We start from the raw sequence: 25,354 nt of genomic DNA on the forward strand, positions 1-25,354 counted from the left end.
TGGCCTTGAGCACAACACCCTTTTCATCCCCAAGCTTGACTGCAGTGGTTTTCCTTCCTGACGCCCCACGTCTCCTCTCTGTCACAATGAAGAAAGCGAGTATGGGGGTAAGGAAGAAGGTAGGGGAAAGGAGCCCGCTGGTCACCCTCAGCCGAACCGTGGGCAGGAGGGCCGCTTCCTGAGCCAGAGCCCTGGGCACAAAGCCCGTGCCCCTCCCCAGATGACAGGGACACACCAGGCCAAACCGGCCAGCTGGGCAGAGGGTGTGGTGCCTTCTGGACCTCAAACCATCCTCCTTGAAAGTCTACCCATCACACAAGAGTAGAGCCCAGAGCAGCTGGGAGAAGCAATGGATCACAGCCCTGGAGTGCCAGGAGGCGGGAGGCGGGGCCCCGCCCCGGGGGATCGAGCAAGACTTCCCAGTCTGCCTGCCCATCTCTGCACCAGTGGCTTTCCTCTCAGCTGTGTCACACTTTACCTAAGCCTCTTTCCTTCCTGGATGGCTCCCAGCGGGTTTTCCAGCTCCCATTCCAGTGTTTGCCTGTGTCTGGGCTTGGGTCCCAGACTGCAAGCTCCCCAAAGACAAGATCTGTTGCAACCGTCTGTGCGATACCCTGTGCCTGGCGCCGGGGCGACAGATGCTCACTGAACGTGTGGACGTGCAATGTCTTTAACAAGTGGTGATCGCAGAAGCAGTATTAAGAGAAAACGCAGCAAGTAAATATTATTTCATTTATATAAACTGTTTTACAAATAGAGTCATCCACTGACTCTGTTCAGACATACCAATCAACAATACTTTGCCTGACGAATTCAAGAGGTCTGGAGGAGACTCAAACCGTGACTATGCAGACGTAGCCATCTTTATGGTTTGCCTTCGATCCTGTTGTTAAAAATCATCATGGGAAGCCACCTAACAAAACTCTTAATCTGGGCTTGAATAATAGGAATCAATAACCATTTGTTCAAAGGACACATCTGTAGAGCTTGTTATTGGATGCTTCAGCTTTAACATCTATGAGGGAGCAAAAAACAACAGTAACAAAAACTGGATACTCTATAACAGCCTTAGGAGTGCCTATCAGCCAGTAAGCTCGCTCTTAGTTATCTCTGGAGTGGTCCTCATAGGATTCACATGGAGTGGCCCTCATAGGATTCACATGGAGTGGCCCTCATAGGATTCACATGGAGAAAGACTTAAGTGTAATCATTTTACGAGGCAAAATCTCCAAGACCCTCCCCCACCAAAAAGGAGGCAGGTAGAAATTTCCTATGAAAAACAGCTGTGGCTCACATAAAAGGGGACCTCACAATACCACCTGGAAATAACTGAAAATATTATACAAAATATAGTCTTTCAAAATCTGACTCCGGTTATTGGGACCCTAACATACAAAGATGTTACAAGTTAAGGATGGCTATCATCCCTCCTTAACAGGTCAACAACTATCTGCACTTTGTCGGAAGAACATTTTCCAAGTTTCTGATCCATCATAAAGGAACTTCAAAGCCAAATGAAATGAAAACACACCTGCCCTAAGAAAGAAAAAGAGAGCCTTAAAAAGGAAGAGCATTCTGACACACAGCACAACATGAATGAATCTTGAGGATGTCACGCTAAGTGAAATGAGCCAGCCACAGGAGGACAAATACTGTGCAGTCTCACTTATATGAGGCACCTAGAGGAGTCAAACTCACAGAGACAGAAAGTAGAGGGGCGGCTGCCAGGGGCTGGAGGGAGGGGGAAATGGGAAGTTAGTGTTTAATGTGTACAGAGTTTCTGTTTGGAAAGATGAAAAGGTTCTGGAGATGGATGGTGGTGATGGGTGCACAAAATGTGAATGTACTTAATGCCACTGAACCGTAACTTAAAAATAATTAAGATGGTAAACTGTATGTTAATGTAAATTTTACTACCAAAAAAAAAAAAACAGAAAGAGAATAAAAGAAATTACAGATCCTTATGAGAAAGTAAAATAGTGACAGGAAACAGGTTTACTGACTTTTTTTCTGAGTGATATTTTAAAAGCTGAACTCTGCATCTTTTCTTTTAATGAAATAAAGAAAACTACACCAGGAAGGGTAATCTCCTGATCACTGCTCTGTGTAACACAGCACAGGACTGTCCCTGAGTAAGATGTTGTGCTTGGGTCTGTTTTATATCACAGGAATTGTAAACCCTGAACGTCACATGCCAATTGCAAATTGTAAATGAAAAGAAGAATTCTGTGTAGGAAAAAAATTTTCTGCATCACAAATGAATCATCTTGATGATGTAACCTAGGCAAAAGCTCTATTGGCTTCTGAATCTTTTAGCATATTAACATAGTAATTTATTTAACCTAACAGTAAAGTAAAACTTTATTAACAAAGAACTCCTTTTAGAGAATCTAAAATTTAACAGTAGAAAAAACACATAACTGTTTTTTTGACTGACTACAGAACCAACTCGTTTGAAAAACAAGAAATCCCACATGTATCTTTTATTGCAATTTTTCATGAATCCAGATATTCTCTCCACCGTGATTCAAAACTCCAAAATCTTCTCCCCAATATCTAGCCACCAGTTCACCTGTGTTAAAGCTGGTAGAACAGGTACAACTTTCTAAGAAACGCTGGTCACAAAGAACCTGCCTCATTCCCACAACTTAAATGAAAGCCTTATATAAAAGCCCAGCCTAGCAACAGTCTACCCGAGATGGCAACATAATCAGATGCAGGGGACAGAGATGAGGGCACAGCAGCGCTCCAGTCAGCTGACGTTTACGATGTGCACCGGCAGTGCAGGACTAGAGGGCCCAGGAGCCTCCTAATCAAACTCCAGGGTACCTTCCTTCATCTGCAACTCAAATTCATTACTAAACCTCTTTCAGATAGGAATCCTGCTGCCACCAGCACATTCCCGGGTTGACAGAGCACAGCTTCACGGGCCTGTCGTAAAATGGACTGGAACGAAGCTGCCCCCAGAAGGACAGCCGGATGCCCTTTAAAGCGCCAAAGGAAGAGCTGAGGTGCAGCTGGCTCCAGACCCTCGAAGGGAGTCGGCGTGCTCCGTCGGAAGCCACCTCACTCTCCCTGCGATTTAGACGACTTTTCTTTTTAAGAAACTTCCAAGTTGCATTAGAATACAGGTTTTAAACAGACCGAAACCGCGTAAAAGGGAATTCTAATTTTTATAAAAGACCCAAACCACTGGGGGCGGGGCGGGGGGCTCGCAAACAAGACTGTAGAGAGAAAAGCATCATCATCTTGTTTTCTCCAGGAGTTCCACAAAGGACCAACTAACAACAAAGGGAGGAGACAATTCCCTGCTCCTGTCCTCTCGTCCGTTTAGAAAAGAGCTCTATTCTACAAAACAAAACTGCCCCAACACCTCGCCCAGGTAACTCCACTTGAAAATAATGCCCGAAGCATCCGACCCCGCCCAGAAACTGAGTTACTTACTGGTTTCGGCATTTTCGGTTCCTGAAGGGTCTTTCTCAGTCTCCTGGAAACACACTCTCCAGCAGCAGCTGAAACGGTTTTTCCGACCTAGAGGCAGAGGAAACCCCTTTAGAGCGCCTAGCAGCCCTCCTCCGACTCCCGCCGCCGCCGCCGCCCCGAGACTCGGCGCTCACCCCGCGCTGCTGCTTAAGAACTGACCGGGCGGGCGCCGGGATGAGTCACCGCCCAACCTGCAATTACGGCGGGCCGGGCGGGCGGGACCTGCGCGGAGGGGCTGCGGGAGATCACGGGGCGAGGGGCGGGCAGCCGGCGGGGAGGGGGCCGGGTGGGCGGGGCGGGGAGCGCGGAGCCTGGGCGGCGGGGGAGGGGACCTCGGCGCAGGGCGGGCAGGCAGGCGGGGACTGGCGGGGAAGCCGGCGGCAAAGGGGCACGGGGCCGCTGGGCCTGGGCTGCCGGGAGGAGACCGGGGCGGGGGGCGCCGGGGCGGGGGGCGCCGGGGCGGGGGGCGCCCGAGGTATTCCTCGGGGCTTTCGGGAAAGCAGCCTGGAGCCCATAAGGCTGCAAGTTTCACTTTGTGAAGCAACCGTTTGCCCCAGGGCTGAAACCGCAACCGTCAAACCTTTGAGAAACACTTTTTTAAAACTGTCCCCGCCCGGGAGCGGCGAGGGCCGCCCGGCCGGGCGAGGAGGGAGGGGGCGCACCCACGCAGCCCGGGCTTCGCTGGCATTTGGGAGACGGACCCGAGGGGACAGAGCAGAAAGAGGAAGGTGGCGGGGCAACCGGGGCGGCCACGCGGGCAGGTTCAGCTTCACCTGCCGCGTGTTTGGGCCGCAGGGAGAACCGCGTGGTCGGGACCCCACCGGCCCGAGACCCCGGGAGCCGGCGGCGGAGCGAGCCCGGCTCCCGTCGGGACCACCAGTCCTGGGCTCGCGCGCCGGCCGCCCAGCCGCACCTGTCGTCGAGTTCCGGCCACTGTCCCCTCCGCGGAGCGCGCGGCGCGAACCCCCCGGCCCGGCCCCTCAGCCCGTCGACCCCGGACCGCGCGGCTGGCTCACCCGCGGCTCCCGCACAGGACGGCTGCGCTCCCCGCTGTCTGTGCGTCGGTGGAGTGCGCCCGCGGCCCGCGCTCCCGAGAGTCGCCGGCGGGGCGGGGCCCCGGGGCGGCGCCCCTAACCGCCCCGCCCGCTCGCTCGCTCGCTCGCTCGCTCGCCTGCCAGCCCGCCTGACCTGCGAGGTGCGGCTCGCGGGCAAGATGGCTGCGGCCGGCCCCCGCGCATGGGGGCGCTCCCTTCCTCCCACGGCCCCGCCCGCCCGGCGCCCCCGAGGGCCGCGGAGACCCGGGGAGGGGGCGCCCTCCGCCTCCCCCCCGCTTCTTCCCCCCCCACCCCACGCTCGTAGAGACCTCTCCCGCTTCGCTGCCCTTCCCCTTGCCCTTGGAGAACTTCGCCGAGTTCGACTCAGCTCCCGAGGGTAGATGGAAAGTGTGAGATTGTTCCGTAGTGGACAGAGGAAGAGCAAGAAAATGTAAATAAGCCTAGAGGAGCCGGCCGGCGGCCACCGAGGAGGTGCTGGGCCGTTTGGGGTCGGCCTGTCCCGTGGTCGGGACATTTTGTTGTCCTTGCCCCGGGACCGAGACGGGCTTCTGAGAACCTGGGACCTGGCCGCTGTGTCTCCGCGCACGTGGCCGCCTCCGGGCTCGGATTCGGCGGAGAAGGACACAAGCATTAGAAGGCGCTCCATCGCCGAACGCTCTTGGTTAAAGCTCTTTAGATTTTACTAGCACAAAGCTTATTGGAAAAGAAATCTCCATAGGGAGAAATTCTAGGAATTATTTTAAATATATATATATATATATATTTTTTTGCAAATGCTTCTCAAGAGGAATTACACACACACACACACACACACACACACACGGACTTTGGTGCCCAGTGGGATTTGTTGCGCAGTGATTAAGAGAGCTAGCTCTAGAGCAGTGGTTCTCAAAGCATGCTTCCCAGACTAGCAGTAACAACATCACCTGGTAACTTGCAGAAATGGAAACTCACAGGTACTGCCCCGAAACCTACGGAATCAGAAACTCTAGGGCTGGGGCCCAGCAGTCGGAAAGGTGAAAGGCTAAGGGTTGAGACCAGAGATTTTCCTGAATTCCTTTCCTGGACTCACCACTAACTCCCTGTCTGAGTTGACTGAGTTATTTAACTCCTTGGTGAGTTAAGAGCTATTTAACACTTTCACATCTGTAAAGTGGCATAATCATGGCACCTATTTCATAGGGTTGTTATGAGGATTTAAGGAGTCGCTACATTTAAGATGCCTAGAACAGCGCCTGGCACATAGTAAGCACTCAACTCTATCCTGGTACTGAGAGCAACTAGTGACTTTGGGCAAAGCACCAAACTCTAAGACTCAGTTTCCCTCTTTGTAGAATAGAGATACTAGTAGCACCCACTACATGGGCTTGAAGGGATTAAATAAGACAATGTATGCAAAGTGTTTAGCACCATTCTGGCCTCCCAGTAATGCCTAAACCGTCATTGGGACGGACTGCTTCTGGGGTACTCCTTGTCTCCTGTGACCCCCTCCTAGCTGCAGGTGAGTAGGGAGTATTTCAGAAGTCCAGGTGAGTAGGGAGGGCTTTTTTGAGATTTGGTTCTCTATTTGGGCAAGTCTGTTCCCTCTGGAAAACTGACTTTCTATTGTAAAGTGAAAATGCAAAGGGAACTTCATGAGGAAGGAAACTATGAAAGATATTTAAACTACAGTGATAAAGGTTCAGGTTGGATATGTCATTCCTAGCACACTCTATCTCCACCTCTTATCATTGCCTGGAGCCTTGTTAGCTAATTTTGGTCCCCAACTCTACTGATAGGATATGACTGTAATCTAATTTTTTATCTCACCCAGTTTATAGTATATTGTTTTAACTGGATGTTTGAAATAACAGTAGCCCAAGACCTTCTGGGGCATTTCTGCACTTTACTCTTCAGGGGAATGCTAAAAGATGAACTGGCCTGTGGCAGTGTCATAAAAATGAAAAGATCACAGGTTTCAGAAGCACACAGACCTAAGTCTTCATCCTGGTTCCAGCACTTACAGCTGGTCGCTTTGGGCAAGTCTCTTAACCTGACTGAACTCCCACCTCTCCATCTATAGACTGGAGATAATAATGTATATTTCATGGTGTTCTTCTGTCACTGAATCGTATAATGTGAGCATTCAACTAACTCAAATGCAACTTCTAGGTATAACTTTCTTGCATAAGTTAAAATAGTACATTGTAAATCAACTATATTTCAATTCTTTAAAAGTCTACAAATAATAAATGCTGGAGAGGGTGTGGAGAAAAAGGAACCCTCCTACACTGTTAGTGGGAATGTAAATTGGTACAGCCACTATGGAGAACAGTATGGAGGTTCCTTAAAAAACTAAAAATAGAACTACCCTATGACCCAGCAATCCCACTCCTGGGCATATATCCAGAGAAAACTGTAATTCTAAAAGATACATGCACCCCCGTGTTCATTGTAGCACTATTTACAATAGCCAAGACATGGAAGCAGACTGAATGTCCATCGACAGATGAATGGATAAAGAACATGTGACACATATATATATATATAATATTACTACATATTACTATATATTCCATATATACGGAATATATATATATAAATGGCATATTACTAAGCCATAAAGAAAAGAATGAAATCATGCCATTTGCAGCAACATGGATGGACCTAGAGATGATCATACTCAGTGAAGTAAACTAGACAAATATCATATGATATCGCTTATATGTGGAATCTTAAAAAAAAAAGATTCAAATGAACTTATGTCTAAAACAGAAAGAGACTCACAGACATAGAAAACGAACTTATGGTTACCGAAGGGGGAAGGGAGGTGGGGGGAGGGAAAAATGAGGAGGTTCTATATATATGTATGTATATGTGTATGTGTATACAAGGAACTGAATCACTGTGCTGTCCACCTGAAACTACAACGACACTGCAAATCAACTACACTTCAATGAAAAAAAAGAATATACAGAGAGGTAAGGAATGAGTACAAAAGAGAATGGTCACTACAGAAATCGGAAAATTATATTAATAAACTTAATTAACTAATAAAAATAAAATAGTACAGCCATACTTTGCATATGCATTCCTCATGTCTTACATTACTGAAAGCTTAAATCTTATACTACATGCTACTGTACAGGTGTTTATCTCCCCACAAAAACAAAAAATTTATACTGTCAAACTTATGACTGTTTTAGAAGGATTTTTCAGGGGTAATTTATTTTCACCTGATGGTAGAACCTAAACCCCTTCCCAACCGCTGCCCCCCACCCCGTTCCGCTCACCACACACACAAGACTGAACTCCAAGGAATCTATGCAAGTTGCTTAGGGCGGTGATACCGAATCAGGTGTGCATTAGAATCACTCATGGATTCCCCCTCTAGGAAACCCTGGGATCTTGTTTTTAACGAGTCTCCAGGTGAGCCTGATGTACCCAAAGATGGGAGAACCACTGACGTAGGTGTGGCAGGATGTTGACAAATGTTACTTACCTTGCCTCACCCTTCACCCTTCTTTGGTGAAGTTATTCTCCCATTTTGTAAGTCATGGTTTTGTTCACGTATGATCATCAGCACCCTGGCAGAAAGTGAAGAAACCTGGAGCCGGGAGTCTTAGATACCATTCCCTGCTCTGGTTTCCACTAGCTGTTGACCTTGAACCACTTGTGCCTCATTTCAGGGTTTTGGTTTTTCAGCCAGAGGAGGGAAATCAAACGTCTACCCACGAGCCCAGGTGAAAGGCTGTTTGTTGGTATATTGCTTGGAGTTCTTCAGGCAAGGTTACACGAAATTGAGTTAAGGCAGCCCTCTCAGAAGCTTTAGACACAGACAAGGACGAGAACTGTCTGCACAGAGCATCCACGCCCCCTGATTGCAGGTTGCCTGTCAGGTCACTTCGGAACCTATCTCCATGCTGGTGCCAGCCTAATCTCAAGAAAAAGCTCACAAATAGCACGACAGTCTCTAGCCTCCATCACTTGTAAAGAACAGTCAATAGGCAACAGGGAAATAGAGTACCCTTGGCAAAACAATGATTTGTGTTATCTTGCAGGACTCAGTAAGCTTGGGTGAAAATTCAGGACAGTGGGTGCAAGAGCACGAGAATGAATAAGGACTCAGACAGCCTGAGAGGGGGCCACTCTGCATCGTGCCTAGAGATCTTTTTTTTTTTTTTTTTTTTTTTTTGCGGTACGCGGGCCTCTCACTGTTGCGGCCTCTCCCGTTGCGGAGCACAGGCTCCGGACGCGCAGGCTCAGCGGCCATGGCTCACGGGCCCAGCCGCTCCGCGGCATGTGGGATCTTCCCGGACCGGGGCACGAACCCGCATCCCCTGCATCGGCAGGTGGACTCCCAACCACTGCGCCACCAGGGAAGCCCTAGAGATCATTTTTAAGGGCTTTACAGGACAGTAATCTAGGAGGCTCTTGGCACTATATTGATGGTATGGCTTATATAGTTTGAGTCCACTAAGAATAATTCTGGCCACTAGGTGTTCTATTTTAATTGTTTCTTTGGCTTTTTTAAAATTTGGCATAAATAACCTTAATAGTTTTTATGTAAAAGAGTACTAATGACAACACTTGTTTGACTAATAAACTCCCAACTATTGTAGCATCTATTATTATTTTCCTTATCTCCGATCAGCTTATGAGATTAAAAAAAAAAAAAGTTTCCGGTTTACAGCCATGTTGTATGATGACATAGTGGACAGGACCTTGAACATCCTCTATTCAGATACCCACATTTAACAGAGGAAAGAGCCCCACAGAGATGATTAAATTGTCTGTAGTCCTGCACCCAAACTTCTCTTGTCAAGAGAGCCAGTGACCTACATCTTGCTAAATCAAGGGGCCGGACTTCTCTGCCTCACCTTACCCTTCTCCTAAGCAGCCTTGGACACATGTAGGACTCCCTGGGAACATTCTGTTCTTAGCGCTTCTGTTCTCTCCTCCCCCCTTCTCCTGGTTCCCCCTCTGAAGCTGGCTCTCCTCTCCAGTTCCTCCTCCGCCGCCGCCTCCCTGTGGACTTGGCTCCCGGCTCATTCCTGGGCCCTTATCTATGCACACTCCCTTCCTAGGTCATCTCATCTGCTTCAAGGCTTAAATAACATCTCCAGCCCCGACCTTGCCCTAGAGCAACAACTGTGTACTTGGTATCTCCAGTACTCTGGATTTTTTGAAACCTGCCCCCCTTCCAACCTTCCCCTTGGCCCTAACCCTAGAGGTCAACCTGAATTCCTCTCTTTGCCTTGACCGCACTCCAACCTCCCCCCGTTGTGCATCCAATCCCGCAGACCTAACAGCCCTGTTTAAGGGTACATCAGATGGAGTCTCTCCCCTGCCGGGGGGGTTTTGGAATCAAACGCAAACCCCTTCCTTGTTCCACACCCACCACCCCGTGTGGCCTGGCCGCCTCCTGCTTCCCCAGTTCTGTGTCCCATCCTCCCCGTGTTCCAGCTGCTCTAGGTGCCCGCCTCAGGGGTCTCATACTTGAGGTTCCCTCTGCCTGGAATGCTCTTCCCCCATCTCTGTCAGCCTGGCCTTTTCCAGTGTTCCAGTTTTTTGCCCAAATACCACTTCCTCTGAGAGTACTTCCAGCTCCGCACGTGAAGTGCTGCCTTCGGGATCATTCCCTGCCACTTCACCTGACCTACTGTGTTGAGAGCACTTAGCACTCTCTGCTATAGACTGGCTCGTTTGTGTCTTTTTTCCTGTCTCTGGCACAAGAATGGAAGCTCCTGGCTCTCTGGTTCACTGCTATGCCCTCAGCAGCTAAAACAAGCACCTAATAATTGTTCAGTAAGTATTTGCTGAATAAATAAATGAAGGAATGAACACTGCTAGTTAGTACCAAAGCCAGGTTACTCAGATTAGTTTTCTTTCCAACGTACCATACTGCTGTCTCCCGGATTGCTAACCATGGAAACGGTTTACTTACCTAGATTCCAACTGTCCAAAACACCATTGAAAGCCAGATGAAGGGGGGGGAGGGGAATATTAGAAACAAGAGTCCATCTATTTAGAAACTTTCTAGGTTTCTCTTAAAGTTTATTCATTCCAATTTTAGTTGGGGTTCTAACAGGTTTGATTAGCTCTTTTCTGGGCACGGCAGATTGGAAGGGAGGGTGCAAGGCACAAGCAGACACCCTGACAGCAAAGAGGCAGAAAAACTACACAAAACAGACAGTAACTCCGAATACAGTCAGCTGGGGTCATGTAGCCCAGAGACAGCCTTACATTCCTTGGGAGTCCCGAGGGCACAAAGTAGAGCCCAGGCCACTGACTGATTTCCGGACGCGCAGGCTCAGCGGCCATGGCTCACGGGCCCAGCCCATATGGGTAGTTTTCTCAGGAAAGGGGTCTATTTATGTCTGGCCTATGCTATCAGGAAGCATATTATTTTGCAATTTTTAAAATCGGCGTAAATCATCATAAAATAATTCAATAGACAACTATGTACCAACTATCCAGATTTCACAATTGGTAATATTTTATCACATTATTTTCAGATTATTTTAAAAAGAAAAACAGAAAAAGCACTAAAACCCACTAAGCCCTCCTGAGGAGGAGGCCTCCTTCTGAAGTTGCTGTATCTCCTTTATGCGGGGTTCAATGTTTTATACGAAAAAAATCCACTTATGTGAAACAAATTAGCTCCCAAATAAATTAGATTTTTTAATTTTGGTGTTTGGTTGTAGAATATAAACAATAAACATTTAAAAATCACCATGAATTTTTCTTCCTTCTTCCTTCCCTCTTTCCTTCCTCCCTTCTCTCCTTCCTTCTTCTTCTTTTTGATTGTCAAAAGCTAACTTAAGGGGCTTCCCTGGTGGAGCAGTGGTTGAGAGTCCGCCTGCCGATGCAGGGGACATGGGTTCGTGCCCCGGTCCGGGAAGATCCCACGTGCCGCGGAGCGGCTGGGCCCGTGAGCCATGGCCACTGAGCCTGCGCATCCGGAGCCTGTGCTCCGCAACGGGAGAGGCCACAACAGTGAGAGGCCCGTGTAACACACACAAAAAAAGCTAACTTAATAAAGCAGTTAATGTGCTGGGAATGCCCGGCGCGATACAGACTTTTTCCACGGGTGTCTGCACCGCCGCCCACTCACACCAGGAGCTCCTCGGAGGTTGGGCCATTCTCTGCTTTCTCGGTATCTCAAGCACCTAGAAGAGAACCTTGCACATAGCACGAGCTCCGTAAATATTTATTGCACTGACTCGAACGCAGAGGCGCCCTGGGTGTTCTCTGTAGTGATTACAATATCTCACTGAGTATTAGAGGTCTGAATCCTAGAGATTTGGCATGTAACCTGGAAAACTGGCACTTAAAAGAAATAAAGCTGTTTGCTAACAGGGCAAATTTCTGTAGCAGATGATAGATGTTACCTGACCCGGCTGGATCCTACTGAATAGCAAAAGACTCCCTCCGGAATGAACTCATCTTTATAACATCTTGAGGAATGCTTTAGGCTGAAACATGGACCACATGCTTCATTTGACAAATATTTATTGAGCTCCTACCCCTTGTCAGGCAATTAGCTATAGGGGGAGCAAAACAGATGAAACAAACCCCTGAAGTTTACACTTAATTAAACTTGGCCTTTGGCTGTTTGGAATTTACCAGATTCTCCATGAATTTCTATGAACTTGGCACTGCCACTTGGCCAATCTGCAGTTCCAAGCTACTTCTTCAGACTGGGTCCTCAAGTGACCCCCAACAATTTGATTCAGGAATGCATGGACGGCAGGGCGGTGGAGTCCAAAGACAACTGTACAGTCTGGAGCTGGTGCCAGCTCTGCCATCAACCGTGACTGTGGCACATGGCTTTGGACCACGCTGCAGACACAAGGCCAGCAGAGCAGGCAGCTCAGCTGCAGGAGGGAAGCTGCTGGACTGGAGGAAGGTGGTCGCTGCAGGCGGGGTGCGCCGGCCGCCCCTCAGCTTTTGCTCCCGGCTGTTGCCACGCTGGAATGTGGGCCCTGCCCTGTCACACGTCTAGCTTTCGAGAAAAGCTTGAAATCCTGATTTTCATATGAAATTTCCCAACTTTTAAATGTTGGCAATGAGTTAAATTTTTTTTTCAAAACACTATGCAAGCCAGACAAAACACACCTGCAGGCTGGGTGTGTGCATCCCCTGTGCTCTCTAGGCCGGCTTTGCTGTCTGTGTTCACAGGGGTTCGACGCGGGGCCGTAATACCCCACTCAGCTCCAAAGCGCTGGTGCTGCGGGCACGCTGCTCCTGCACGGCGGCGACGCTGCTTGTGGGGCTGCTCTGTGTGTGTCTGGGTGTGCTGGAAAACACACAGGCCGGCCCCAGGCCCTGGAGCACAATCTTTCCATCCCGCACACACACAGAGTCAATTCTCGGGGTCACGCTTTCCGTGCTGAGAATTGTTACAGCTGGCAGCTCAAGGCTGTACACTTAAGGGATGTTGGAGAAAAAGTTCCCCTTGTTTGTGGTGGACACAACCCCCTGAATGACTGGCCGAGGCTCATCCTCCCTTCTGCCTCCCGGGCCGGGTCCTGAGCAGCACGCCCAGCCCCGCCCTCCCATTCTCCCTCCCCCACACTCGCTGGGCAAGAGAGAGGGGCTTCCAGTTTCTGCACATTTCCTTGTCAGATGGCTGTGTTTTGCACCTAGACTAGCAATGCCCCACACCCTCGGGACTGGCCGACTCCTCTGGCCGCTCATCGCTGTTGCTGCGAAACCTGTTCTGAAAGACGACCTAGAACAACACCTAGTGGGTGCTGAGGGCAGAGTCACCACCATCGCATGTCCCTTTCTTCTTCTAAAGACACCTGACCATCTTAGAACATGTTTCTCTCCCCAGGCCCACCAACAGCAAGCCTGGGACATTAGGAACGTGCTTCCTAAGACTTGCTTTCATTTTGAAACGATTTTTAAGAAAGAAAAAGCAAGGCAGTACACCCACAATCAGAAAGCTATTTTAAGTCTCAGGGTGGAATTTGCCAGGGTTGACATCCTGGATTTCCTAGGCATTGGGGCACAGGCTAACGGGTGGGTAGGGGTGAAGCTGATAGGACTGCTGAGCTCCTGAAGCTCAGAACTCTGGTGTCCTCTGTTCTCTTCCTCTTGTCCCAATGCCTGGCCCATAGTCTTCTAGAACTTGCAACCGAGAAGACCCCTTAACTAAGGAACCCCTTCCTGCTTTCACATGGAAGACAGACTATTTCCTTGCCTCTGAGGGTCGAGGGGGACATGCAGGGCTCCCCTGTAACTCTGACGGAGAAGGCCTCACGTGATCCGACTGGTGTGTTTGGAGGGAAGGACCTGGTCACGTGCAGCCTGGCTCTGTGTGTGCGTGTGTGCGTGTGCGTGTGTGTGTGTGCGTGTGTGTGTCCAGTCTGCCTGCCTGCAAAGAGGGCTGCTCTGCCCCTGTAAGCCATGCATGTTCCAGGGCCCGGCCTGTCTGGGAGGGCTGTGAGGTTCAGGGCTCCCTGTGAGGGGGCACGTTTGTTTAATCCTGTGGTTCGGTTTTTAGAATGGCCGCTTGCTTACAGATCTGGGCCACATTCCCTGGTAGCGGCTTTATCAGCAATAAAGCTCCCGGGTTTTCAGAACTGGGATGGGGAGAGGAGCCAGTTTACTGGGCGCCTTCAGGCTGCAACACGGGCCTCTAATCTCTCTCCCCCGTCTGTTCCATGCAAGTTGAAAAGAACGATCATCCCTCAAGTGTCACTTCAGTGCCATAAATTTCCTGCTCCTGTTCTCTTTATGCCTCCTGAAACAAATGAAAATGTCCTCTTATTAAAGACTTCAAGGTGCTCTCAGACAGCAAGGCTTTTTCTCTGAATGCTTTTCATCCCCGCAATATCTGAGTGAGAGCCTGGGCTCTTCTATGCACGCACGCCTCGCACCCTTCCCTGCCATTTCCCCACTGCCCCTGAAAACACCTCCATTCTCTCTTTGCTTCCGTCACTTTCTCCGTCAGGGACAACCCATCTTCAGCAACTGTATCTCTCCCTTCTTTTAAAACACTACTCAGGCCTCAAGCTGCCCCTGAATAACGAATTGGACTCCGTTCTCTCTAAATACTGTACCAACTCTCAAAATATTTGAGCTGAGGCTTACTTGGTCCAAATATTTATGTTGTGGCTAGTTACATCAAAGAGAGCTTTTCATTGGTGAAAGTGTTTTAATCTGAGGCAGGAACTTGTCCTCAGTCCCTGGTATGTACATTTTTCTCCCATCAGTGTTATTGAATGGACCAGGATGTTTTCTTTTGCGACTCCCCATATAGCACTAAGAGTTCTTAGCAAATAGCAGCAACCAAGATGTTGCAATGGGTGACTCACTGAACATTTCTCCCAGAGACCTTTCACAGAACATTCTGCGTATTAAAATGGAATCCAGGTCTTTAGGTTGTAATTACTCTTTTGTATTCCCATTTTCCATTTCCTCACCATCCTAATGTGTTTAATGCATATCTCTTTGTTTATATGTGTTTTCTGCACAATGTATATTGTTCTGTGTACACATACTTTTAATTTATATAAATGATATAAAGTTGTGTATCTCCTTCTGCTTCACTTTTCCCCACTTGGCACTGTTTTTATTACCCACCCAGCTTGCTGTGGGTTCGTCTAAACCTTTGCTCCTTGCACCTGCATAATCCTTTGTGTGTGTACCCACCACGTGTCACCTGTCCCCCCTCCCAGGTTGGACATTCAAGTTACCTCCACAGATGCCAAAAATATTGCACACAGATCCCTATGGACCTGAGAATTGCACTGGCACATATGCCTCAGAGGACTTGTTGGATCCCAGGAAGATGGTCTTATAACTTATCATCCAGACAAGGACAGTCTAGAAGAATGAAAGGGAGCACTATTAATAATCACATGGGGACAAGAAGCATAAACCGTGACTATCTCAGGCGAACCGAGATGCGTGCTCACTCTAGTCAAAAGGTCTGAGTACGTGTAAATGGAACAAGGACCTCCCAGAATGATTCCCACACCTGCACTCCCCCAGCAGGGCAGGGGGGTTCACATCTCCACATCCTACTACACTTATTTGGTGTCATGACGATAACTATAAAATGCCTCAGTACTGTTGAAATCTGCATTCCTCTGATCACCAACATGTCTGACGTCTCTATGTGTCTGCTGGCCTTTTGGATTTCCTTATTTGGAAACTGTTCCTTTCCTTTGCCTATTTTGTTGGGGTTTTCTTGTTGTTTGCGAGAGCTTCCTATGTTTTCTGGTTATTAATCCCCTATCAGTTTTAGACATTGCGAATATGCTCTCCATCCGCTGAATTAATTTTGTCCATGGTGTTCTTTCTAACCAAACTCATCAGTTTTCTTGCCTTTATAGTTTTGTGTTCTTAACATTCAGTTTTAGAAGCACTTTCTTTCCCCAGTTTCAGAAAAACATTCTTCTTCATTTTCTTCCATTAGCTTTTTAGTTTTACCTTCCATATGTAGGTGTTTAATCTCCCTGGAAGTGTAGTCCACCCTTTCGTGGAATTAATAGGGATGCAGTTTTATTTTTCTCCATACAGAGAAGCAGTTTTCCCAGCTCATTCAGTTCACCATCCTTCCTTTTCCCTTGATTTGTGGTGTCAGCTTTATCGCGTGTGAAGTTCCCCTGTGTTCCTGGGTCTACAGGTTCTCTGTTCTGCTCCATCAGTCTGTGAGTGCTTGCATCCTACTGCAGGATGGCTTTGTAGTAAGTGTATCTTAATAGCCGATAGGGCAAATTTCCCCTCATTATCAACAAAGATCTTCATTATAAACAAATGAATCTCATAAAGATCTCTGCTGGAATACGTCCAGAATAGGTGGAGCTGCTCCATTTAGATATTTTATCTTAACCTTGTTCTCTTACTATCATGGTCTTCGTTTGATCATTAAATGTGAAGGATTCTTTACAAATTTTAAGTTTTTGTTATAGAATTCAGAGTGGTATTTCATTTCTACTCAGTTCCAACTGTTGTGAACGTTTTTAGCACAAACCTCTAAAAAGGTGAATGTAGCTGTGTCACCTGAGAAGGGCACCTTTGCTGCTAAGGGACCAGGACTGTGCCTGGCTTGCCCATCGTGTGGATAAATGGGAGAGCAGCCTAGCCTTCTGCGTCCCCAGTCACTCTGGGAATGGTACGAGAATCCTTGCTCCCCCTCCAAGACCTCTGCCTGGCAGGCCACAAGTCAGGTTACCCCTGAGGGCACTCTGTGCCAGCTTGGCACTCATACTGGTTATAAATGTCTGAATCATTCTTTCCTCCTTCCCACCCACACCCTCTGGTCTAATCCCTGACAATTCCACCCTTAACCATCTCTTCTGTTCCAGCCTGACACCCACTGCTATTTTCCCAACCCAGTTTCCAACCTTTACAGCCCTTTGCTCCCCCAGCTAGAGCCACTTGGTCCACACTAGCCCTGTGACCCCAAGGGTCAGTAGGGACCCAACACCTTGGGACTGGGCACCACGACACACGTCCAAGTAGTCCAGCTGGCCTTGGGCTTCTACATCTTGTTCTCATGTTGCACCCCAGATCTGGTCACTCATGTAACTGATCTTATTTTCTCAAGCATCTTTTTTAAAATCCTTGATAATAATCCATTTTATTAATATGCAAGGGAATGATAGAATTACCAAAAAAATTCTTTTTTTTTTTTTCAACTTTCTTTAATGGCTAGCTGGGCAGAGGACAGCTGGGTTCTCATCTCTGCCTTTGCATTCAGTTGAATAGATTCAATAGAATAAAGTTTGCACGTGCTTTTTCATCATTTGACAATCATTTCAGGAGCCCCATCCAATCTGTTTCAACATTATATATCAGGTTGCCTCTGGAAAAGCCCTCTGTATGCTCATGCAAGAATGAGAGTGTAGAAACCAAATTGGACCTTACTGTTACTATGAAAATAGTTTTGACTTCACAGACCCACTGAAAGGGTCATGGAGACCTCTATGGGTCCCGGCACCCCACTTTGAGAACTGTTGGATGCAATCATATGAAAGTCCTGATAGTCTATTGTTTCCATCTTTACTTAGTAAGTGCCAGTCCTATGCAAGGCACTAGACCGGTCCTGATTATTGGAGCCTTGTTTTATTTCCTGAGCCTGTGTGCCTGCCAGGTAACCCCCTTCTCCAGGTGTTCCAGACCCTTTGAGAACCTGGATGATGCCTTATTCGTTTGATTCCACTTCCAAGGAATTAGAATTTGGGGTGAGGGTCCTACCACCTGTCGACCCATTTCCTGGATGCAGATCACCACAAACGTTACAAATCACCTGTTCCTGTTACTCTGAGAGGTGGATGCCCTGGGGAAGAATTTGAGGCTCAGAGGCCAGAGGGCAGCAGAGCCAGGACTGAAGCCAGACTGTTGAACAGCGAAGCCCTCGCTATCCCTTCTACATCACAGACCCCTGGCCCCCAGTCCCCACCTCAACCCCCTGTCCTACTGCCATCTGTATCCGAAGCAGGACAAGGCCACACAGAGGTGCCCCGTGCCTCTCTCCCAGACAATCACTATAATCCTCACATTGTTTCCCCTTTATCTGTCCATTTACAAAACAAATATTCATCAAGCAGCCCGTTCCTGTCAGACAGCTTCCACATGATCGATTTTTCAGCTCAGCATCGACAGAGCAGCCAGAGCTCCAGCTTGGACCATGTCATGCTCACAGACCTTTGGGGCTCACTCAGGGCAGAGCCTGCTGGAGCGTCCAGGAAGCGCTGGCACCTGGGACCAGGCCATCCACGGGGCCAGAGGGGCAGGGCCTGGCAGGGCAGAGGGCACAGCCAGGCGGGCTGGCGTCCCGGAGGCTCAGAGGGGGGTGATTGCGAGTGGGAGGATGCAGGTCCAGGCTGGAGCCAACCAGACCGAGGGAAGGTCCAGGGCCCGTTCGCCAGGGCAGAGGAAGGACTTGCGTCCCTGCGAGGGGACCAGCAAGTGAACGGAGGGCCCTGCCCCAGAGCGCCCAGCTGCCAGACAGTGCGACGAGATGGAGACCGGGGACCAGGGCGGTGCCGTTATGAAAACAGGCAGAAAGGGGCGTGGACCAAGGCTAGCTTGGTGTCATGTCCAGCAGAGGAACGCGTGCTTCACGGAAAGATGGGTCCTGGGCCCAGAGGGGACAACCTGGGCCCCTCATTGAGGAGAGCTGCTGGGCAGATGCTGGGGGGCAGACACAGCCTGACCATCGCTCCCCCCGGCTGCAAACCCTTTGCATCAGGCCACTCGTCCCTCCCCACTCCCCCGCTTCACTCCCTCTCACAGGCCCACCCCAGACGTGCCTTCCTCTGGGTCTGAGTTTGTACCTTTCCACTGGCCAGGTGTGCTCTTCAGCCCCTCCAACCTCCACTCTCTCTTCCTGAAGACTACTTCTCCTTTAAGAGCAGGTGCAAAGACAGCAAGCTTTTCTTTTTCCTTTCCCAGGCCTTCCCAGTCAGTTTTCCTACAGAACAGACAAATATATTGGTTTCCTGGGGCTGCCATAACAAAGTGTCACAAACTTGGTGGCTTAAAACAACAGAAATTTATTGTCTCACTGTTCTGGAGGCCAGAAGGCTGAAATCAAGGTGTGAGCAGGGATCTGGTCCCTCAGAAACCTGTAGGATGGCATCCTACCTTGCTTCTTTCAGCTTCTGGTGGCCCCGAGCATTCTTTGGATTGTGACTGCCTCACTGCAGTCTCTGCCTCGTCAACACGTGGCTGCCTTCTTTCTCTGTCTCTTTTCTTCTTGTAAGAACATCAGTCATTGCTCTGTGGGACCCAAGTGAGCCTGTAGGTTTGACTCCAGAGGGGGGTTGAGCATCAATGTCCCCAGTACTTCATGGCTGCTCTTTTTTTTTTTTGTGGTACGCGGGCATCTCACTGTTGTGGCCTCTCCCGTTGCGGAGCACAGGCTCCAGACGCGCAGGCTCAGCGACCATGGCTCACGGGACCAGCCGCTCCGCGGCATGTGGGATCTTCCCGGACCGGGGCACGAACCCGCGTCCCCTGCATCGGCAGGCGGACTCTCAACCACTGCGCCACCAGGGAAGCCCCATGGTTGCTCTTTACTGGCCACTTGCCAGATTCTGCCCCCTCAGAGTACTGTCTCCCAAAAAGGAGAGTCATCTGGGACCCACCAGCCTGCACTGAATTGATCTGGTTGTGCCTTCCACACACACACACACACACACACACACACACACACACACGCGCCTAATAATTGATTGATTGCTTAGAATGAGTTCCTCTAGGACTGCCTTTTTTTTTTCCTCTAAATTAGTTTTTTCTTTAAATTTAACCTTCAGTTTTGAGTCACTTAGTTGGCTCCTGCATCAGATGATTCTTTGGTTTTACAAGTGGTCTCCCAGTGATGCCAGATGGGATCAGCACAGCCCCGGGTGCTACTTGTTAATGCTTATAAAGTAACGCCCCTCTGCAAAGGAGAATCATTTAAGATTTATTTAGACTTCATCGTCAAAAGTAGCCAAAGAATTCAAGTGACAGTTTATCCCAGAAAATCTTTTGCAGTTAGTGAAATTAGGGTATAACTAAGAACATTCAGAATACCACACACACAGTTTAGGTGATCTTGGTATAGTGGTAGGACTGCAGTGATTGTAAAATGAAAGTAATTCACAGTGCATGCTCTGTTGGGGAAGACGGAGGGGGAACAGACATTCAGCCTAGAAAAACATTTCTCAGTGGATTTCCTATGAAGTCAGTGTGTCTTGGGTTTAACTTTGAAACAAATTAAAAAATTGAAAAAAAAAGAACATCAGTCATATTGGATTAAGGGTTCACTGTACTTCAACCTGACCTTGTCTTACCTTGATTATATCTATAATGACCTCATTTCCAAGTAAGGTTATAACCTGAGGTACTGGGGATGAGGACTTCAACATATCTTTTGGGGGAAAACAATTCAACCCATCACACCTGGTACGGTAGTTAAATGTACACAGGCCAGCATTCTTTACAATATCCCAAGCGCCTTGCCTACAGCTGGTGGTTTTGGAGTGAAACAGACCTGGGTTTGTCACTCACCCTCTGGTATAAGCTGAGCAACATACTTAACCTATCTGTGTTCTCTCATCTGTAAAATAACCATAATACCTAGAGTTATCGTGATATTTATTAGAGTCAGTTCACATATATAGTGAGTACCCAGGAAATTGTAATTATTATTATTAATATTGTGTGTTGAACAGAGCAGATGATCAATTAATAAATGTTAGTCACCATTTCCTCTAATAAATATTTACTAAAGTGGCGGGACTGCAGACCTGATGATTTTTTCCAGAGGGCAGGAGAAGCAGTGGCCAACAAGCCCTGGGAACTATTCCGTCTCCTGGCATCATGGGAACTGATGAGGTGATGATGTGGCAGCTGCCCATGCCTGCTTGGAGGGCAGGGAGATTCTGGCCCCAAGCCCCATGGCACGGAATCCTGGCTGGCTCTGTGGGAATGTGAACGCGGAGTAGGCAAGGACTGCACACCCTGCTCTTCGTCCTCTAGGCCGTGTGTGTGTGTGTGTGTGTGTGTGTGTGTGTACTCGCACTGGGGGAGGGCCTGGGAGACAGGGGATGGGGGAGCCAAGCATCTTTCTGAAAGCATATATTCAGGGTGGAATAAAGGATGGCAGCCAGAGCAGAACCTCCAGCTCTGGGGACCTTCCTGATTTCTGTGAAGACGAGATTCTCCTCCAGAAAGAGGGTGGGTAGTGGGCACAGCCAAGGAGAAGGGAATCAGAGACCTGCGTCGGAAATAGAAATAGACCTCGGAGTGGCTGGGGTGACCTCAGTGAACGCAGTTTTCTCTTCTATCAAGTGGGGCTGATAAAATCTGCCCTATCAAATAGGAACAGGATTCAAAGGCCAGCCACGAGTATTTATGTCCCGCTGTTGCCAGCCCTTGAAGATACATTTCCAGGGTACATCAGCATTTACAAAGCACTGTCACAGCTTTGCTTTGTTTTGATTTTCATTTTTACAACAAAAAGTGAAAAATTTATTAATTACTGTAAGAAAAAAAGAGAATATGTCTAAGGCTCGGACACATTCCTCTGCCACAGGATCAGACTTAGCATCCCTTCTCCTCTCCGTATTTCATTAACACCTGAGGTTGTATGTTTCTGTTTCAAGGGGTTTCCTTTTCTTAAGAACAAACCCTGACCTGGCATATGGCTTCCTTAGACTTTAAACAAGACAAATGCTTCCACCATAAAAACTAATCACCAACTCCTTGAAGTTTATGAGGAAATTGTTTCAAGGAGATATACCAAAGTGAGTTGTAGATTTTTAGGAAAGAAGAAAATGATGGAATTTCATCCAGGCACCACACGTCTAAGAGTCAGACATCATTGCACCAGGTGACCTGTGTGGTGATAAACACTGAGAGACACTGCAAAACATGGGTAGTTTTATTTTTAAATTTACATCTTCCAGCATAGCTGGTGAGGGCAAGAATAAGAAACGCACAGATAACCGAGGCACAGCACAGATCCAGGGGACCTCTGTGAGAGGTACAGAACGTGATGAGGTCGAAGAATAAAGAGCTCACACCCTCTGAGGGCAATAAGAAAAGTACCTGATGTCCTTTTTCCAACGTGGGAGAGATCAGGGCTGGATATAGAGAAGGGAGAAAACTTCAGTAAGCAGGTGATCCGAGGTAGAAAATCAAGCACTAACTAGCATGGCTTGGATCCTAATTTGTATGTTGATTGCCACATTCAGTTTCCATTCTGATTCTCTATTTATTTATTGTATTTACATTTACCCAGGTAAGGCAGTCTGCAATACAGGGCATGCAATTATCTTGTCTAGTGAGCTATGCAACCGTAACAGAATGTTGTAAAAGTGCTGAATTCTAAGTTCAGAAGCCTAGATAATTATTAGCAAAAGCTGCCCAATAATTTCACCAGTAAACCACATGACTAATCAGAAACTACTGGAGAGCATTTAATTTGCAGTAAAAAGTACCTAAAACTTCATGTGTAGTTTAGATGGCAGCCAGAAAATGGACACTACTGTTGGCAGGTCCTCAAACCTAAAAAGTGATAATACTACAGTGATATTTTAGGTAAGCATGACAACACCTTTTAGAAACTTATTTCAATATATTTTCAGCATTGAACCTTTATGTTTGTTATTTATAACTCTGTGATCTGAAGTAGACTAAAAGTAACTCAAACTGTGTAAATCTTTCACTATCTGCATAATGTAATTGCTTTGAAGCTTTGAGAAAGTTGGGTTTCCCATTTGAGTTCCACAAGGTGCATTAAATGAGGGACTGTCCAGTCTGGGATCACTCTAGGAAGTGAGGTCATAATGCTCCCCTGCAGAAAATCTCCAGGGTTCCAGGACCTCTACTTTTAGAGACAGGACATACCACTGCAGAGAACCATGCCAGGCATGATCCAGCCAATTGCTCACTATAAATGGATTTTGGAAGATGTTACATTTTGATGGGATTCTGGTTTGAACAATCAAAGAGAGAAATAGGCTGGAGAGAGAACAACTTCTTTAAGACCCTTAATTGTTTGGTCTTTTTAAGACATGAGGATGGGGATTTAGCTCTGCTAACTTCAGAGACTAGGTTTGAGTTACTTGAAGTGTTGGAAAAAATCCAGCAAGAGACTGAAAGCACCTTGAAAGTGATTCAGGCTTAAAGGAAAAGATCATAATACTTTTAAAAAAAGGCAATAGCAATAAGAAAGAACAAAAACAAACTCTGAGGTTACTAAAGTACCAGGACTTTGAGTACTGCTAATTAAAAAAAAATACACACACACACACACACACACACACAACTTTCCTCTTAAAGTGAATGACTTGTACAGCACATGAAAACATATGAAAATATAAAAATATAAAGCTCTCTGGTAAAGGTAAATACATAGACAAATACAAAATCATATAATACTGTAATGGTGATACATAAATCAATTTAATTCTACTGTAGAATTTAAAAATAAAAGCAGAAAAACTCTAACTATAAAACTATGTTATGGATACAAAATATAAAAAGATGTAATTTGTGACATCAATAAATTGGGGGAGAGACATAAAAGAGTAGAATTATTGTATGTGATTCAGATTAAGTTTTATCAGTTTAAAATAGATTGTTATAACAATAAGATGTTTTAGGTAATCTCCATTAATCACAAAGAAAATATCTAGAGGAGAAACACAAAAGAAAATGAGAAAGGAATCAAAGCATGTCACTTGAAAAAAATCAACAAAACACAAAATAAGGCATCAATAAAGAAAAGAGGGACAAAATAACTTAAAAAACACAGAAAACAATTAATAAAATGTCAACAGTAAGTTCATTCCTTTCAGTAATTACTTTAAATGTAAATGGATTAAACTTCCCAATCAAAGGACACAGAGTGGCTGAATAAATTAAAACAAAACAAAACAAAACAAAACAAAACACAAGATCCAAGTTTATGCTGTCTATAAGAAACTCACTGAAGCTTTTAGGACATACATAGGATGAAAATGAAAGGATGGAAAAAGTATTCCAGATAAATGGTAACCAAGAGGGCAGAGGTAGAATTTAAGATAAAAATTGTCAAAAGATACATAGGACATTATAGAAGGGTAAAAGGATCAATTCACTAGGAAGATATAAAAATTATAAACATATAAGGATCTAATATCAGAGCACCAAAATATATGAAGCAAACAGAATTTTTTACAGAATTGAAGGGAGAAATAAACAGTAACACAATAATAGTAGGAGATTTCAATATCCTACTTTCAATAAAGGGTAGAACATCCAGACAGAAGATCAATAAGGAAACAGAGGACTTGAACAACATTATAGACCAACTGGACCTAACAGACAGACACAGAATACTCCATCTAACAGAAGCAGAATACACATTCTTCTCAGGTGCACAAGTAACATCCTCCACTATAGATCACATGCTAGGCCACAAAACAAGTCTTAACAAATTTAAGAAGATTCAAATCACACCAAGTATCTCCTCTGAAATGAAACAAAACTAGATATCAATAGCAAAAGGAAAACTGGAAAATTCAAAAATACGTGGAAATTAAATAACACACTTTTGAACATCCATGAAGAAATCACAAGGGAAGTTAGAAAGTATCTTGACAGAACTGAAAATGAAAATACAACATACTAAAACTTATGGGATGCAGCAAAAGCAATACTAGAGGGAAGTTTATAGTGGTAAATACCTATATTAGAAAAACAAGAAAGATCTCAAATCAACAACCTAACTTTACACCTTAAGGAACTACAGAAAGAACAAACCAAACCCAAATTTAGCAAAAGGAAGGAAATAACAAAGATTAGCAGAAATAAGCAAAACAGAGAATGGAAAAACAATAGAAAAAATTAAAACTAAGAATTGGTTTTTGAAAAGACAAAATTGAAAAAAGTTTAGCTAGACTAATTAAGAAAATAAAGGTAAGATTCAAATAACAAAAAGCATAAATGAAAGAGGAGACATTATAACTGAAGCCACAAAAAGAAAAAGGATCATAACAGACTATTATGAACAATTATATGCCAACAAATTAGATAAGCTAGAATAAGTAAATACATTCCTAGAAACAAACAATAAGACTGAATCATGAAGAAATTAAAAATATGAACAGATCTGTGACTAATAAGGAGGTGAATCAGTAATCAAAACACTTCCAACAAAGAAAAGTCCAGGGGACTTCCCTGCTGGTGCAGTGGTTAAGAATCCACCTGCCAATGCATGGGACACAGGTTTGATGCCTGGTCCAGGAAGATCCCACATGCCACAGAGCAACTAAGTCCATGCGCCACAACTACTGAGCCTGCACTCTAGAGCCCGCGAGCCAGAACTACTGAGCCCA

General features: G+C 46.6%; 1 long non-coding RNA gene across 1 annotated transcript; it reads right to left on the minus strand.

Moving 5' to 3' along the window:
• Positions 1 to 718: 718 nt before the first annotated feature.
• On the minus strand, positions 719 to 4,639 carry LOC307061267. The gene is made up of 3 exons (XR_013811176.1): positions 4,500 to 4,639; positions 3,445 to 3,531; positions 719 to 1,015 (listed from the first exon to the last, which is right to left on the minus strand). It is a non-coding gene; the product is annotated as an uncharacterized lncRNA (long non-coding RNA).
• Between the last annotated feature and the right edge of the window lie 20,715 nt (positions 4,640 to 25,354).

Source organism: Hyperoodon ampullatus, assembly GCF_949752795.1.
Source record: "Hyperoodon ampullatus genome assembly, chromosome: 12".
NCBI classification, from domain to species: domain Eukaryota; kingdom Metazoa; phylum Chordata; class Mammalia; order Artiodactyla; family Ziphiidae; genus Hyperoodon; species Hyperoodon ampullatus.